We start from the raw sequence: 18749 nt of genomic DNA, 5'->3' as shown, positions 1-18749 counted from the left end.
GTTGAGCTTAGACATGACACTTTATTTGCCTTATCAAATGGTCCAATATACATGTAAGCAGACTAGGAGGCATTTTTGTTTAGGCTACTCCTTGTCTACACTACTTCCTGTCCTACCATCAAGGACTTAATTCAGTGTTAGAAATGCCAATCCAAGTTGTCATTATATATTTTTAAGCTTATAGGGTTTTTTCTTTTATAGAAAATAAAAGAAAGTTTAAGAAAGAAACAATGCTAATTCCACCAGTCAGAGATGATCAAGGTTAATATTTTGTTTTATTTCCTCTCAGGTATACTTATAGATAAATTTATTTTAGTTGGGCTCATATTATATCTGAAATATCTTCAAGATATTTTAAGGGCTTCAAGACACTATTTCTAATGTATGCTCTATCGTTTCCCTAATTACATTCTTTTAAAAAATTAGCCTATTTCTCCATTCAGGGAACTATAAAAAAGTACCATAAACTGGGTAGCTTATAAACAACTTAATTCTCACAGCTCTGGAAACTGGGAAGTCCAAGATCAAGATGCTGACAGATTCAGTGTCTGGTGAGGGCCTGCTTTCTGATTCATAGAAAATGCCTTCTTATTGTGCCGTTATACAGTGGAAGAAATAAAGGATCTATGAGCAATATCTTTTGTAAGGGCACTAAACCCATTCATGAGGCCTCCACCTTCATGACCTAATCACTTCCCAAATGCCCTGTTTCCTAGCACTGTCATCTTTGGGTTAGGATTTCAACATACAAATTTTGGGGAACAAACATTAAGACCATAGTATTTAGGTTACCTGCTGATATGGTTTGGCTATGTCCTCACAAAAAAAAAAATCTCATCTTGAATTGTAATCTGAATTATAATCCCCATGTGTTGGGAGAGGGACCTCATGGGATGTAATTGAATCATGGGGGCAGTTTCGTCATTCTTTTCTTGTGATAGTAAGGTCTCATGAAATCTGATGGTTTTATAAGGGGTTTTGCACTATGCTTGGCTCTCTTTCTCTCTCCTGCCAGCCTGTGAAGAGATGACTTTCACCATGATTGTAAGTCTCATGAGGCCTCCCCAGCAATGCAGAACTGTGAGTGAAGTAAACCTCTTTCCTTTATAAATTACCCAGTCTTGGGCAGTTCTTTATGGCAGCATGAGAATAGACTAATATAGTAAATTGGTACCAGGAGAGAGTGGGGTGCTGCGGTAAAGACACCTGAAAATGTGGAAGTGACTTTGTAACTGGGTAACAGGCAGAGGATGGAACAGTTTGTAAGGTTCAGAAGAAGACAGGAAAATGTGTGAAAGTTTAAAACTTCCTAGAGACTTGGAGTGCTCAGAAAACAAGAAGATATGAGAAAATTTTCAATGTCCTAAAATATGTTTAAATGGCTTTAACCAAAATGCTGATAGTGATATGGACAATAAAGTCCAGGCTGAAGTGGTTTCAGATGGAGATGAGGAAATTGTTGGGAACTGGAGTAAAGGTCATTCTTACTATGCAAATAGACTGGTGGCATTCTGCCCCTGCCCAAGAGATCTGTGGAACTTTGAACTTGAGAGAGATGATTTAGGGTATCTGGCAGAAGAAATTTCTAAGCAGCAAAGCATTTAAGAGGAAGCAGAGCATTAAAGTTTGGAAAATTTGTAGCCTGATGATGTGATAGAAAAGAAAACCCCATTTTCTGGGGAGAAATTGAAGCTGGCTGCAGAAAATTGCATAAGCAATGAGGAACCAAATGTTAATCACCAAGACAATGCGGAAAATGTCTCCAGGGCATGTCAGAGACCTTTACAGCAGCCCCTCCTATCACAGGCCTGGAGGCCTATGAGGAAAAAATGGTTTTGTGGGCAAGGCCCAGGGCCCCCCTGCTCCATACAGTCTCAGGACATGGTGCCCTGCATTCCAGCTGCTTCAGCTCCAGCTGTGGCTAAAAGGGGCTGATATACAGCTCAGGACATTGCTTCAGAGGTTGTAATCCCCAAGTCTTGGCAACTTACCCACGATGGTGGGCCTGACAAGAATTGAGGTTTGAGAACCTCTGCCTGGATTTCAGAAGTTGTATGGAAATGCCTGGATGTCCAGGCAGAAGTCTTCTGCAAGGGAAGAACCCTCATGGAGAACGTCTGCTAGGCAATGTGAAAGGGAAATATGGGGTTGAAGCCCCCACAGAGAGTCCCCAACTGAGGCACTGCCTAATGGAGCTGTGAAAATGGTAGATCCACTGATAGCTTGCACTGTGTTACTGAAAAAGCTGCAGATGTTCAATGCCGGCCATAAAAGCAGTCAGGAGGGGAGCTGTACCCTGCAAAGCCACAGGGATGGAGCTTCCCAAGGCTGTGGAAGCCCACCTCTTGCATCAATATGATCTGGATGTGACACACTGAGTCTAAGGAGATCATTTTGGAAGTTTAAGGTTTAAGGACTGTCCTATTGGATTTTGGACTTGCATGGGGCCTATAGCCCCTTTGTTTTGGCCAATTTCTCCCATTTGGAACAGGTGTATTTAACCATTACCAGTACCCGCATTGTATCTAGGAAGTAACTACATTCTTTTGATTTTACCGGCTCATAGGCAGAAGGGACTTTCTTTGTCTCAGATGAGGAACTTTGGACTTGGACTTTTGGGTTAATGCTGGAATGAGTTAAGACTTAACGCGACTGCTGGAAGGGCAGGATTGTGTTTTGCAATGTGAGGACATGGGATTTGGAAGGGTCCAGGTGTGGAATAGTATGGTTTGACTATGTCTCTACCCAGAAATCTCATTTTGAATTGTAATCTGAATTATAATCCCCATGTATTGGGAAAGGGACCTCATGGAAGGCAACTGAATCACGGAAGCAGTTCCCCCATGCTATTCTTGTGATAGTAAGTTCTCACAAGATCTGAAGGTTTTACAAGGGGCTTCCCCTTTCACTCGGCTCTCATTCTATCTCCTGCCACCCCGTGAAGAGGTGTGGGTTTAGTCTGCTATGACTGTGGGTTTGGCAGAAAACTGGAAGTTTCCTGAGGCCTCTCCGGCCACGTGGAACTAGGGAGTCAATTAAACCTCTTTCCTTTATTAATTACACAGTCTCTGGCAGTTCTTTATAGCAGTGTAAGAATGGACTAATACACCTGCAATTGTTTAATAATATGTTACCAAAGTATTCTTTATAAATATGACACAAATTACTATTCCCACAGGTTCATATAAGTGTTCCATGGGAGAGAGAAACCCTTTTAAGAATACTGAGTATTGAATTTTTTGAATGATTACAAACTTTATAAACACAATGTATGTCCTTAATTTGTTCTTTATTTTAACTTAACTTATTTAAATATTATATTACATGAATTTATTCATAATTTTTTTTTTGAGACAGAGTTTCACTCTTGTCACCCAGGCTGGAGTGCAGTGGCACAATCTTGGCTCACTGCAACCTCTGCCTCCTGGGTTCAAGCAATTTTCATGCCTCAGTCTCCTGAGTAGCTGGGATTACAGGTGCCTGCCACCATGCCTGGCTAATTTTTTGTATTTTTAGTAGAGATGGGCTTTCAGCATGTTGGGCAGGCTAGTCTCAAACTCCTGACCTCGTGATCCACCTACCTAGGCCTACCAAAGTGCTGATATTACAGGCTGAGCCACCATGCCAGGCCATTTATTTCCTCTTATATCCACATGCAATTCATATATTTTGATCATTTATATTTTTTTTATTTCTTTTTTTTTATGCAGAGTCCCACTCTGTTGCCCAGGCTGGAGTGCAGTGGTGTGATCTCAGCTCATTGTAACCTCTACCTCCCAGGCTCAAGCGATTCTCCTGCCTCAGCCTCCCAAGTAGCTGGGGTTACAGTCGCGCACCACCAGGCCCAGCTAGTTTTTTGTATTTTTAGTAGAGATGGGGTTTCACCATTTTGGCCAGGATGGTCTCGATCTCTTGACCTTGTGATCCACGTGCCTCGGCCTCCCAAAGTGCTGGAATTACAGGTGTGAGCCACCGCACTTGGCCTATTTATACATATTTTTTTAATTCACTAGTTGTTTAAGTTGCTTACAAAGTCTGCCATTTTAAATAAATGATTTCTTCAAGTTTGACTTTTGCCTCTTAAAGTTAAGTATTTTTTTTTTTTTTTTGGCCTAAGAAGTACTTGGGCATTTGTATAATCAAATCCATCAATATACCTTTGTAATTTTTTCAATTTATTCCAGGAACACAGAGTTCTTGGCATGGAACAATTTAAAAATGTACTTCCATATTTTACTCTAGTCTTAATATATTTTCAGACTTTTTTTTTTACATTTAACTATTCGACATATGTGATACATGTTGTACAAATTTGTTTTCTTTCCTTAATAGTAGGGCCAAATTTCCCTGCATCCATTGTTAAACTGACATTTCCCAAAATTTATTCCTTAGAACACTCAATTTACAAGTTCTTTCTTTTAAAACAACAAATTATTTTTTTTTAATTTTTGTGGTCAAATCATTAAGCCAAATGCTACATCTATTCCTCTTTGTTACTTTATAATGCACCAATGTTGTAATGCATTAATGACTCTGAATGGTTCTTCAACAAATAATCCTGTTTAAGTGTTTAATCCTACATTTTCCAATCTCATTTGAATCATTTTTAGGCATCCCTCCACAGAAGAAAGGCAAAAGGGAATGAACACAAAGCGTATCATCTAGTGAAGAATAACATTTGTTTGAAGAGTTCATTAGCTCAATTTAAGACAGAGAAGAAAGGAAACTGCAGGCAACATCTAGCCAGTATTTATTTACTCTGCATCAGGCTGTCAGACTGCATCTTGAGTTAGGACAATTCAATAAAAAAGTTACCTTCCATATATCCATTTCAAAGAGACAGTTTAGATTTAGGAAATTTAAACATCTTCTTCAAAGGGACATAGTAGTAAATGCTGCTACTATCTGAACTCAAGTCAGAATTTATCCAAAGCTGTTTTCCTGCAGACAAACTTTTATTATTTTGTAAAAACAAGGGCACTCCAAGGGGCAGTCTACAGATTCAACACTATTCCTATCAAACTACTGATGTCATTGTTCACAGAATTGGAAGAAAACTATTGTAAAATTTATATGAAACCAAAAAAGAGCCCAAATACCTAAAGCAATCCGCAGGAAAAAGAGCAAAGCTGGAGGCATCACATTAGCCAACTTCAAACCATACCATAAGGCTACACTAACCAAAACAGCACAGCACCAGTACAAAAACAGACACATAGACCAATGGAACAGAATAAAGAACCCAGAAACAAAGCTGCACACCTACAGTCATCGAACTTTTGACAAAGCCAACAAAAATAAGCAAAAGGTAAAGAACTTGCTATTCAATAAATTGAATGGTGCTGGAATAGCTAGCTAGCCATGCCAAAGAATGAAACTGGACCTCTACTTTTCACCTTACATAAAAATTAAATCAAGATGGATTAAAAATTTTAATGTAAGACTTCAAATACTAAGAATCCTAGAAGAAAATCAGAAAACATGATTCTGGACATTGACCTTGGGAAAGCATTATGACTAAGGACTCAAAAACAGTTGCAACAAAAACAAAAATTGACAAGTCAGACCTAATTAACTACAGACCTTCTACACAGCAAAATAAACCACTAACAGAATAAACAGACAACCGTCAGAATAAGAGATAATATTTGCAAACTATGCATCCAACAGAGATCTAATATCCAGAATCTATAAGGAACATAAACAATTGAACAATCAAAAAATAACCCCACTTAAAAAATGGGCAAAAGACATAAACAGACATTTCTTAAAAGACAATGTACAAGTGACCAAGAAGTATATGAGAAAATGCTTCACATCTCTAATCATCAGAGAATGCAAATGAAAACCACAATGAGATACCATCTCTCACCAGTCAGAATGGCTATTATTAAAAAGTCAAAAAACAACAGATGTTGGTGAGGCTACAGAGAAAAGGGAATGCTTATCCACTGTTGGTGCCAATGTAAATTAGTGCAACCACTGTGGAAAGCAATCTGGAAATTTCTCAAAGAACTTAAAGCAAAACTACTATTGAACTGAGCAATTCTCTTTGTGTGTGTGTGTGTGTGTGTGTGTGTGTGTGTGTGTGTGTGTGTGTGTATGAAACAACCCAAATTGTTCTGTGGAAAAGATACATGCTCTCACACATTAATTGCAACACTTTTCACAATAACCAAGTCATGGAATCAACCTAGGTACCCGTCAATGGTGGATTGAATAAAGAAAATGTGGTACATGTACACCACGGAACACCACAGTCATAAAACGAATTAAATCATGTATTTTGCGGCAACATAGATGTAGCTGGAGGCCATTGTCTTAAGCAAATTAGTGCAGAAACAGAAAACTAATTACCACATGTTCTCACTTATAAATGGGAGCTAAACATCGGGTACTCATGGACATAAAGACGGCAAAAATAGACACTGGGGACTACTAGAGTGGGAAGGGAGGGAGGGGGGCAAAGGCTGAAAAACTAACTCTTGAGTATTATGCTCATTACTTGGGTGAAGGCATCATTCATACCTCAAACCTAAGCATCACACAGTATACCCAGGTAACAAATTTGTGCATGTACCCCCTGAATCTAAAGTAAAAGTTGAAAAAAAAACAAACAAGTAAAATAAAAATAAATTAATTAATTAAATAACCACACAGAGGAAAAAAATGGAGAAAAATAAATAAAATTAGAAACTAGTTCCTTAAAAAGATCAATAAAATGTATAAACCTTTAGCCAGACTGATTAAAAATCAAACAAAAAAAAATGAGAGCACTTGAATGTCTTAAAGGAAGGAATGCAGTCTAGCCTTTCAGATGCCCTAATTGTAAAGTGTCCCCTAAGACACATTTATGCAAAAGTATGTGATTATTCAAAATCCTTTTCAAAATCAATTCCCATCCATCTCATCTTTTGGGGGCTGGAAAACCATTCCTTTATTAACAACTTTGGAATTTTTTGATCCCAGATATGGAGATGGAACAAGAACCTGCAGTTCCTTGTTAGGCCATACAATGGATCAGTGATCTAGTGCATTATGGGCAAATCATTGTCAAATGGACCGTCTCACTATGAAGTTAGCCACTGGATAAAATCAGTCATAGGCAGAGAAACAAAAAAAGACAAATCAAGCTCTGGATCCAGGCAGACCCTATGTCTATAAGCAACTGCGTGATCTGCACTGTATTTGACAGATGAACTCCAGTTCACTGATTGATGCAGCAACTTATCCTACCTGGAAAGCAAGAAGTAAGACTAAAGATGTATAATCAGTTTAAGGAAGGGGAGAAGACATTCATAAAAGATGTCTTCAGATTATTTTACTGTATTGTAAAATGTGATTGGGATTAGGGGTGGAGTGGTTGTTTTTTAGTTGACATTCATGTTTTTTTGCAACAACATATACAAGGCCATGCATTTAGTAGGTGCTCAACAAAAAATCCAAAGTGATTGAAAAGTATTAGAAGGATCCGGAGTTACAAACAAGGGAAAGAAGGAAAGAAAAAAGAGAATTTAAAACACTTCACTCTCCTAATAGACAAGCTGATTCATCAAAAGCAGGTAGATTCCCTAGTATCTTACAAAGAAGGATTGTGGCAGAGTTTTGCAAATAACCCACTTCTTTATGTTCTTTCCTCCAAAGAACATTAATAAAAGAATATCTGAAAACAGTCTTTTCACATTGACCTTCAGTTGTTCTAGATACCAAAAGCATACAGAATTGGTATCCCACCAACAGTGGGGCCCAGGCAGTGGAGAAAGTGTGGGGAAAAGTTTATCCCTTCAGTACCATCTCCAACTGAAGTGACTACTGCAGGCATCTCATTGAATGATTATTCTGACCCATTAATGTTTCGGACAGATGAAGGACTCTCTATAGTCCTAAATAAAGTTGTTGTAAGGAATTTCTTGCCCTCAGTCTAAAGCTTTTTAAGTCTTTCTTTCAGCAGATGAGCGGGAATATTTTAGGGATGTCTCTTCCCTTTCCTGGAACTTAGAGTGAAAACATTTTCTTGGAACTGCTACAAAGTGGCATGTTTGGTTTTAAAGAGTAGAGACTTGGTCAACAGAAAGCCTTGGCTGGAAGTTTAGTCCTACCACTTACTAGCTGTAAGACTTTGAGCAGCATTTATCTAATGTATGTAAGACTCCGTTTCATTTGGCATAAAATGAGGATAATAATGGTACCTATCTTATAGTGTTGTGAATGGCATTACAGAGATAGCATATGAAAAAGGTGGACTAGGTACAGGCTCTGAACAAGTGATGGTTTATTTCTTCCTTTCTTTATTGAGGGTACTTTTATCATATTTTTATCACCTAGCAGTATCTGTCAGGAATATTTGAGATGATTCTCAGGATTTATTGGCCTTTATTTAACAGACATAAGTAAAGTGATAAACCATAAAAAGTCAGCATGGATTTAGGGCAGTAATGTTAACATAAAACATATATCTTAATACCACCCAAGAGTCAGAATTGTAAGATTAGGAATAATTACCAATGAGTTAATAGGAATGTGGTCTGTCTCTCTCTAGCTTCTTCCTCCTACTCTCTGTCTTAGTGTGCTCAGGCTGCTGTAACAAAACACTGTCAAGTGGATAACTTAAACAAAATACATTTATTTCTCACAGTTCTGCAGGCTGGGAAGTCCAAGTTCAAGGTGTCAGCAGACTCAGTTGTTGGTGAGAGGTCTGTTACTGGCTTGCAGATGGCTGCCTTCTTATTGTATTCTCACATGGAAAAGAGAGAGAAAGAGAGCTCTGGTCTTTTCCTCTTCTTATAGGGTGACTAATCCCATCATGGGGCCTCTATTCTCATGATGTCATCTAAGCGTAATGAGCCTCCAAAGGCAACGCCTCCTAATACCATCATATTGGTGGCTAGAGCTTTAATATATGAATTTTGGAGGACACAAAATTCAGTCCATAACATCTTCTCTTCTCCCTCATTATCCCACCTCTGCTTGCTCCTTCTCAATATTTGAGAATCCATTTAGTTAGCAAACACCATTGCTATAGGAAAGAAAAAGATAAGCACAATTATATAGGCTAACAAGAGATTTTGCCATATATAAATAGCAGTCTTTTGTTTTATTTTTTATTTTATTTTATTTTATTTTTTTTTGAGACAGAATCTTACTGTCACCCAGGGTGGAATGCAGTGACACAATCATGGCTCACTGCAGCCTCAACCTCCTGGGCTCAATCCATCCTCCCACCTCAGCCTCCCAAGTAGCTGGGGATACAGGTGTATGTCTAATTTTTGTATTTTTTGTAGAGACACTGTTTCTCCATGTTGCCCAGGCTGATCTCGAACTCCTGAACTCTAGCAATCCACCTGACTTGGTCTCCCAAAATGCAGAGATTACAGGCATGAGCCATCGCACCCAGCTAAGTGGCAGCCTTAATATATTACAAGACTCTAGATCTGTTGTCTATTTGCCAGTGGAAAAATGCATGCAAATCAAATATTCTAAAATCAAAATATTTGCTTTGCTATAATGGCTTACATCTAGTAAATCTACAAAGCAAGCTAGCAGAGGTATCTAGAAATGTATTTTTTAACTTGCTTATCTTGGAGGTTTTACCAAAACATTATATTATTTAAAGTGGCTACATATTTCAATTGTTGAACTGCCAGGTTTTACACTACAGAGAAGAGATCACGAAACTTTTTCTATAAAGGGCCTGATAGTAAATATTTTGGGTTTTGTGGGCCATGGGGTCTTTGTCACAACTAATTAACTGTCCTGTCATAGAACCAAAAGTAGCCACAGCAAATATATAAGCATAGCTGTATTCCAATGAAACTCTATTTTTGACACAATCTTGAGTTTTATATAATATTGCATGTCCCAAAACATTATTTCTATTTTGATTTTTTAAAATCTATTTAAACATGTTAAAACCATTCTTAGCTCCTGAATCTTACAAAGACAGGTAGTAAGCTGGAACTGGCTAATGCCTACTCTACAGAACATACCATTCTAATTTAAGCTTCTGAAATTATTAAAGTGGATGCTGCCAAATACCATTCACATTCACTCATTCATGTCCCCTGGTTAGAAGAATGACCTCTGGTTAGAACTGACCTTGAATGATTTGTTGAGAAAATCAAGACATTGTTTTCCGATTAAAGATGGAAGACTAAGCAGACCAATGAAATTTGCTCCCTCCCAAAATCACACAAAAGAACTATGTATTTTAAAGCTATAAACCCATAGGGACAAAGATTCTGGCAGCGAGCTCATACACACACACACACACACACACACACACACACAACAGTGAAAAATGTTGAAGACAGAAAAATGTTGAAAGCAAAAAAATGGAGATCAATAAGTGGTAACTAAATTAACAAATACAAGAGAGCTTAATCCTAAGACTACTCGGGGAAAATGAATAACAACCCAACTTATGTGGTAGAGACCAAAAAGTCTACACAATTAATATACTCTGCTAAAGAAAAAAGTGAAAAGAGTAGGATTTTTTGAAAATCCATTAAAAAAAATTGATCTCTCTACATACCATCCCTTTATCCATCAGATTACTACAAATTTATTCTACAGAGGATCAGAATGCCAAAACGCTGGCAGCCAGGATTCTATCCTCAAAGCAAGAGACTGGAAGACTTGGAGAACTCAGTCCAGTCAAGAGAAACCTTCTAACAAGATTGATAGCAAGAGGTCCTCCCAAAATGGCTCATCCTGATCATGCTACAGAAAACACCTAGTAGAAGTGCCAATGGTAAGTACAGACATTTTGCAATCTGCTTCTTAGTACTACAGTCTTGAAAAATGAGCAGTCTCTGACATATGAGGTGGAGACCAAAGATAAATAAAGCCACTTGAAAGAAAATAAAATTACAATGATAAATATCAAAAAATAATCATCAGTGTGAGTAGGAAGATGAGATATTAAGTTCATGAAATATGAACAGTTTTTTTTAAAGGGTACACTCAGGGAATGTAAAGAAATTCTTAGAAAATAAAAATACCAGAAAGTAGACTTCAGTAAAGGAATTGGAGGGATTGGGGAGGACGAAAAACTATAAGAACATTAGAGGATAAATCTAACAGATCTGATATATGAAATAAAGGGAATTTTTTAAAAACTATAACCAAAAATTTGTCGAGGATAAATTATAAAAATAATATAGTTGCGGAAAATTTTCTGAAACTGAAGGACAAGTATTTTCTGATTTAAAAAGTCCACTGAGTTTCTAGAAAAATGGATTGACTGAAACAGATCCACACAAAGGGTAATTATTGGGAAATTTCAAAACTCTAAGAAAAAATGAAAATTCTATAAGCTTCCAAATGGAGGAAATATAAATTTAGTTACATAAGATCAGCAATCACAATGGCATCACAACCTCACAACTTACAAATGACTATGTAGCAAAGCCTTCAAAGCTACAGACAAAAATTATTTCAACTTCGAATTCTATGTTCAGATAATTTTTCAAGTAATGAGTGTAGAATAAAGACATCTTCAGATATTCAAGGGATCAAACATCATTCTGCCCATACACAATTTCTAGGGAGTTACTAGATTGTGTATTTCTCCAATGCAATGTAGTAAACAACAGGAGAATAGGACACAGGAAATAGGTGATCCAATGTAAGAGAGAGCTACATAGAATCCAAAGGGTCATGGTCAGATGCCAAGGGGCAGCTGTGCAGCTGGCCCAGAGAGAAGTCTTCAGTCTAGGCTGCAGCAGGACAGAGAACTCCAGAGAAAAGTCTTTAAGAAGATGGCATTTTTTAAAATGCTTGATATGTTTTAACGTGAGAAAAAATTCACACAACTGAGTTGAGGGAAGTTTGGATTGAATTAGTACAAAGAATAATAAGCAAATGCATTAAGAAACTAGTAACTTCAGAGAAAATTAGAGTGATAAAAGTAATCAGATTAAGCCATATGACTAGTTGTGAATAGAATTTTTCCAATCACTAATAAACACCAAAGATGTATCCAGCAAAACCTATGAGATAATTAAAATTGGGGATTAGGGATAACAGGAATTGTTCATGTTTTTGGTAGGGAATGTAAGAGTATAAGAAAGCTAAATTCCCTTTATCCATACTGGGAAGTCAATAGATAGTACCTAAAAGTAAAAATTACAGCTAGTGATTCAACCTGGTCATTTAGACATGGGGATAAATACCAAAAAAATTACCTGAAAGAATGGGGAAAGATGGTTTCTGAAGGAAAAGAAATGTTAAGGTAGTGAGAGTGTGATGGTGAACAACTGGTTTTTCACAAAAAGCCTTGTCAATTGCTTATCTCTTTAAAAACCACACACAAATATAAATTTGAAGAAAATTAAAAATTAAGATTAAAGAAGAGAAACATTTAGATCTTTCCCATTGATTCTTTCATGAAGCCCTCCTGTGCAGGGCTGTGTCAGTCTTCTGTTTAGGCATATGTTTGCCTTGACCTCCTTAACCTTTATGAGCCAATATCATTTACTGTTCCAACTCTGTTAACTGCTAAGTCAAGAACCTACATTTTTCTGGCATCACAGATTTGGGAATCACTGCATCCCAAATATTTGTTGAAGGGTATGATCTTGAAATAGCTGCTGATATTTATCAAACCTTGGATTATGAATATTATATACATTTTAAAGTGGAAATTTGCTTTTACCACAAACATTGCCTTAGATAAATAATTTTAAAGTTGTTTTAAGGCACAAGAATCATTTGTTCAATAAAATCTGACAAAGAAGTCTATGTTATGAAACAGATAAAAGCTACATTTCTCTGACAGAAACTGGAGCATCACTGTCTGGCCCTTTCCACCGCTCACTCACAAGCCGTGATGGGGACCTGGGAGTAGGTTTAGAGATCTCAAACTCTATCTGTCTCCATGTAGCAAAATCCCGCTCTTTCTATCATGACAGACTATTAAACAGCCAGTAATTCAGAGTTCACGATTTGTCTCCCTCCTGCTCATGCAAATGGTTTATAGAGAGCTGTGCTTCATCACATACTGAGAGGAAGTCTACGAAAAATATGGTTATGTTTACTCTAAGGATCTTATTGAGGATGTTAATAATAATATTCTATTTTTTATTTTTTATTTATTTATTTATTTTTGAGATGGAGTCTGTGTCTATTGCCCAAGCTGGAGTACAGTGATCTCAGCCCACTGCAGCTTCCACCTCCCAGGTTCAAGCACTTCTCCTGCCTCAGCCTCCCAAGTATCTGGGATTACACACGGGAGCCATCATACCTGGCTAATTTTTGTATTTTTAGTAGAGACAGAGTGTCACCAGGTTAGCTAGTCTGGTCTTGAACTCCTGACCTCAAGTGATCCACCCACCTCAGCCTCCCAAAGTGCTGGGATTACAAGCGTGAACCACTGTGCCCAGCCAAAATATATTCTTTCTCTAAATAGAATGTTGTCAGGTTTTAGAATCAAGATCAATCTGCTTCCCCTAAACAATTGGTTCACTTTAATTTGTAGGTAATTACTTCTTTGTACAATGTCCCATTTTATTTATCTTTGCCAATGATCTTATTGGAATGATGGGAAATAAATTAACTCTTAATAAGTTTTTCTTTGTATTCCTCCCTATAAGCTCTAAAAGCTTTTGGTACAAACATTCTCTTATTCCTCTTTAAATCCCTAAAGATAACCAGTGCCTAGTATACAGGATACAGCAAAATCTCAATAATTTGTAATTGAATGAACTAATAATTAAAAATAGTGGAGCAAAAATATATCATGAAGGTTGTCCCCACAATAGAGCCTTCTCTTAATAAGTGTTACTAGGAGTTATAGCTTATGATTTTTTTTGTTGTTTTTGGTGCCTTTAAGCAAAAAGAGACATTTCCATGGAAGACTATAGGAAGAACCCTAAGTGCATGTTTTCTTTTCTTCTACTCAAGTTAGTGACACTCAAACCTGAGAAGGAAGGCTGGCCATATGTGGTAGACACTAAACTGATTCAGTTCAATTTTCAGAGCTTTCACTTCCTACCAAAATTTCAGGCTGTCTTTGGCATTAACTAACAGCAAATGTGACTGTCAGCTGAGAAGAAATTCCCCCAGTCTAAGTAGTTCACACCAGGAAATCTTGATTTAGAAAGATTGGAATGAAGTGACATTTTTATGCTGTAGTTAGGATCATTCTGCCTATTTGTAAATTGCATTCATTCATTCATGAAATCCAATTTATCCAAGAACAATAAACCGTCTGTCACACAGACTAGAAATATTCACGTAAGCATGAAAACCACTATCTCTCCCTTTACTCAAATTATATGACAATACTACTCAAGGTCAGAGAGCCAATGCAAACACTGACCATGAGAATGTACCTTCACAGAAATCAGAAATAAAGCTCCATTGAGTCTGTACATCTCTCCCTCTAGTCAGGTCAATTGAGGGTCACATATTAGCTTAGTGAGTATTGAAATAAAACAAGGGTGTTTAATGGAATGTGTCAGAGTTCGTGACTGAAATGTAATTGTTGCACCACAGTGACAATCAGCTCATTGGGAATGTACAAACTTAAAGTCTATTTCAGCCTGCCTTGTTTGCATTATCTACAACCCACATGTCCCTCTTCACTTGTGTTCCTGTTCCTCTCCTGTGGGGAATGTATGGTATTAGAAGTGGCTGTGATTGAGAGGTTAAGCGGGAGGGGAGTTGTGGCAGTGAGGAGAACAAAGACATGGCTAGTATTATCCTCATTTTACAGGTAAGGAAACTGATGTACAGAAAGGTTAAGTAACTTGCTCAGGTCACTTCTCTAGTGTAAGTGACAAATTTGGGGGCGACTGCAGACTTTCTGCTCTTACTGTCCTGTGATATTGTACCCTTAGTGGATATGTAATGATGAAGCATCTTTACCTGAATGCTGCTAACCCCAGCCCCTCGGCCCCCATCTATTACAACACTTTGTGTCACTATATAATGACATCCACATCCTCAGCACTGCTCAATCGCACCACATTGTCTCACCATATGTTTTGGATTTATTTATTTATTTTTAATAGAGGCAGCGTCTCACTCTGTTGCCCAGGCTGCTCTCAAACTCCTGGGCTTAAGCAATCTGCCCACCTCGGTCTCACAAAGTGCTGAGATTACAGGCGTCAGCCGCCGCCTGGGCTCCAGGGAAAATTAGAGTGCAGGCAAGCAGCCACACCGTGTGTTTTTTGTTATCAGGAGGTTTATAGCTAAATAACCATCAAAAGTATCTTCAAACAGTGTTTGGCATCTGTTTCAAAAGATTCAGTTCTTTCCAAAATTGTTCTAGTTGGGAAGTTTGAGAATTTGTTCATCATAATAACACCTCTTTATTGCCTATTTTCTTATTCTCTTTGGCTGAATTATAATCATTAGCATTAAATCATACCCAGATTTGGTAATGGACTTGAGATATATTATTTAAAGTTAGGCAGCATGGAAAACAGAGAAGAAAACTTGGATTCTTGCTCAACTCTGGTTCTGAGTAATCTTGGAGAAGTAAGTTAACCCTCCAGCAGCCCACAAGGCACATTCCGAGGCTTCTAACACTAACAGTGAGTGGATGAAATAGAGAGGGTCTGGCCCCTGCCTGCGTCTGTAACCTCAACCAGTATCGCTCCTCCCCACCAAATCCCCAGATTCCTACCCTTTAGGAACTTTGGGTTCCTTGCTGTTACTGAAATTTGCCAAATTCATTTCTGACTCGGTGCCTTTGTGCTTGCTTTTCCCTCTGCCTGGACGTCTCTTTCCCCAGGAGCTTTGATTAATGACTCCTGCACAGGGTTCTCTGCTTACATATGCCCTCCTCAATGTGGCCTTTCCTGGTCTCCTTATCTAAAGCAGCATCTGACACCCACCACTCTCTCTCCTTACCCTGTTCTGTGTTTTACCTCCACACTTATTGATAAAAACTTATCTTTTTTTTTTTTTTCTGAGACAGAGTTTCACTCTTGTTGCCCAGGCTGGAGGGCAATGGCACGATCTCGGCTCACTGCAACCTCCACCTCCGGGTTCCAGCGATTCTCCTGCCTCAGCCTCCTGAGTAGCTGGGATTACAGGCATGTGCTAACATGCCCAGCTAATTTTCTATTTTTAGTAGAGACGTGGTTTTGCCATGTTGGTCAGGCTGGTCTCGAAGTCCTGACCTGAAGTGATCTACCCGCCTTGGCCTCCCAAACGTATCTTACTAATTTAATTGTTTACTTATTTATGATCCTTCTCCACTAATAGTCATGAGGATAAACTGTCTGATTCATTGCTGCAACAGTGACTGGAATTTTGTAATTGCTCCAAAGTCTTTTGTTGGATGAACTTTGAAGAATTAGTATGTTTCTCTGAAAATGACAAATCTTTGGAACCCTTATCCTTAGAGCCCACACCCAAAATCCCATTCTGGAATTATTCTCTAAAATACCAGAAATTAAATACTTTCTGCCAAGATAAAGTTTAAAAATTTTCCTTGACACGGTCTTGTCATTTTCTAATGGTATAATGAGGCACTAATTATGTAGGTGTTTTGTCTTCCTATGTCATATTAACAACTAATTTGCCCCAAAGATAAAAAAAAAAATCATGATAGCAATCTTTTGTATTTCTATCTTGTGTAAATAATTAGTATAGACATGTATAGATGGTATCCCATGTCTTTCTCATAATGATGTGTAAGGCAAATTCAGATAAATTAAGTAACTTGCGTGAGGGCACTAAGCTAATATGTGTGAGATCCCATGTATTAAGTGTGAAAGCCCTTGTGTTTTTTGCCCCACTCTTTGATGATGTCTGATATCTTGTGGGTATGGTAACCAAATCATCCGTCGTCAAAAGTAAGGATGTTTCCAAATGCCCATGCGCAGGAGAATAGATAGATGGTATGTGTATTTATAAATTGGAATGCTACATACAAGTAAAGAGGAACAAGCCACTGCTACACATAACAAAATAGATGAATCTCACAGGTGTTATATTAAATGAAAGAAACCAGGTCTAAAAGACTCTGCACTGACTAAATCAACAATACACAAAGTAAAATATGATGATGAAAGTCAGAAGTCTGGCTATTTCTGAGTCAGAAAAGAGACACAGGGAACCTCGTTGGCACTGGAAATATTCTGTCTTAATGTGTACACATATGCCTGTGTAAATAGGTAAAAATCTAAAGATGGACACTTAGATTTGTCTACTTTACTGTGAATATATTCTACTTTAATAGAGAATCAAAATTGAAACAAGTAGTTGAAACCTAACAAGTCAAGGTATTTGTAGAAACAATGGGATAGAGTTGTTGAAATTAGCACGGCCTGGGAAATTCAGGAGATGTGTGGCTGTATTTATGGAAAATCTGGCAGACAGTCTAGATTGGAGTTCACAAGTGTCTCAGTGGCTGACAGCTGCCAGGAAGATGGAACTAACCTCTGCCATCTGTCTGAAACCACCTCAAAAAAAAAAAAGCAAAGCCATATAAAAATTTAGAGAAGTGCTTTGTTTTTCCTTGTCGTTTTGCTTCAGATCCATGCCTGGAATTTAATGAGGCACTTTCTTCTCAAATCTGGCTTTCCTCCTGGCCCTCCCACTTTCTCTCAAAGGGCGAAGAGAAAGAAGAAATGCCCATCAAGGTTGAATCATGTTTGGCGGAGAAATAAGCTTGTTTTACCACTGTTTGTCATTGGAATTATCTTACATTAAAAAGATTACAGTGAAGACAGCAAGTCTTTTTCTTCTTTTAAATAACAAGTCATAAAAACGTCAAGCCATTTATGCATGGAAATATCCAAGAGACCAAAAGAGATGTATCAGACCAAAAAAAAAAAAAAAAAGAAAGAAAACCCAGAAAAGAAAAACACTACATGAGAAAGAACTGGAGGTCTAAATTCTTTAGGAAGAGAGTACATGTGACTATGGCAGGGTGGAGGTGGGGAGGGACAGTCACCCTGAAAATGACTTCAGGGTCTTAGGAGACAAATTCCAGATAGGCAACCTCCTCGAAAAGCTTAGATAAATGACATTTCTGCTAATACCAAATCAAAAGAAAAGATCAGTTTCCCCAGTGAATGAGGCTGAGCGAATCATACATCTGGGCGCTTTGGCATGCCTAGTAAATGAAATCATCCAGAGAGTCTAAAGAGAGTTATGTCTCTGCGGCTGAGGCTTGTTTATGGAAAAATGAGTTTCGGGGCTTGGCTCTGCTTAGGCACAGAGCATTCTGAGCTGCGGGTACATTGGTTATTCTTTACAAAGTAGTTCTTGTCCTCAAGAGCAAGTGTCTTGATTTCAGGCCTCTGCGGGAACTCAAAGGTTGGGCCTATCAGTTTTCTTCATTTCCTGTGGGCTAGGCCACCACCCCTGTCACAAAAAGCAGCTTTTAAAACTACACCCTCAGGTCACTTGAATGCTGGTGCCTCATCCGAATAAAGAAGCCAAGAAACACACGAAGTGTATATGGGCTGGAAACACAAAAATGTAGCAAGAAACGATGTGGCTATTTTACAGCATAACTAGCCTCATTCATACTCCTCTCCACACACATAGACGTCCCCGTAAAAGTTGAGTTGCCTCTCCTTTCTTAGAGGTAGACTGAGCTTTTAAGACTCAGAGACCACAGGACAGATTACTTTCCAAGCTTGTTGCTGTGCAAGTTCCTATTCCCATATTATTCTCCAGCAGAAAAAAAACAGATTACTTATTGCCATTTTCTTCATTCATCAAGAGCATTGTGTAAAACTAGAACAAGATGACATAACACTTGATAAGAGCCTTTAATTATGTTT

The 18749-nt window shown here is 38.0% G+C and overlaps 1 long non-coding RNA gene across 1 annotated transcript; it reads left to right on the top strand.

Annotated features, from left to right (window-relative positions):
* The first annotated feature begins 1013 nt into the window (after nucleotides 1-1013).
* LOC139361737 (uncharacterized) lies at nucleotides 1014-17641 on the top strand. Its single transcript, XR_011619318.1, has 3 exons — nucleotides 1014-1080; nucleotides 10550-10750; nucleotides 17491-17641. It is a non-coding gene; the product is annotated as an uncharacterized lncRNA (long non-coding RNA).
* The last annotated feature ends 1108 nt before the right edge of the window (nucleotides 17642-18749 follow it).

This window comes from Macaca nemestrina, chromosome 2 (genome assembly GCF_043159975.1).
Source record: "Macaca nemestrina isolate mMacNem1 chromosome 2, mMacNem.hap1, whole genome shotgun sequence".
NCBI classification, from domain to species: Eukaryota; Metazoa; Chordata; class Mammalia; order Primates; family Cercopithecidae; genus Macaca; species Macaca nemestrina.
This window is presented reverse-complemented; position numbering and strand designations above follow the sequence as displayed.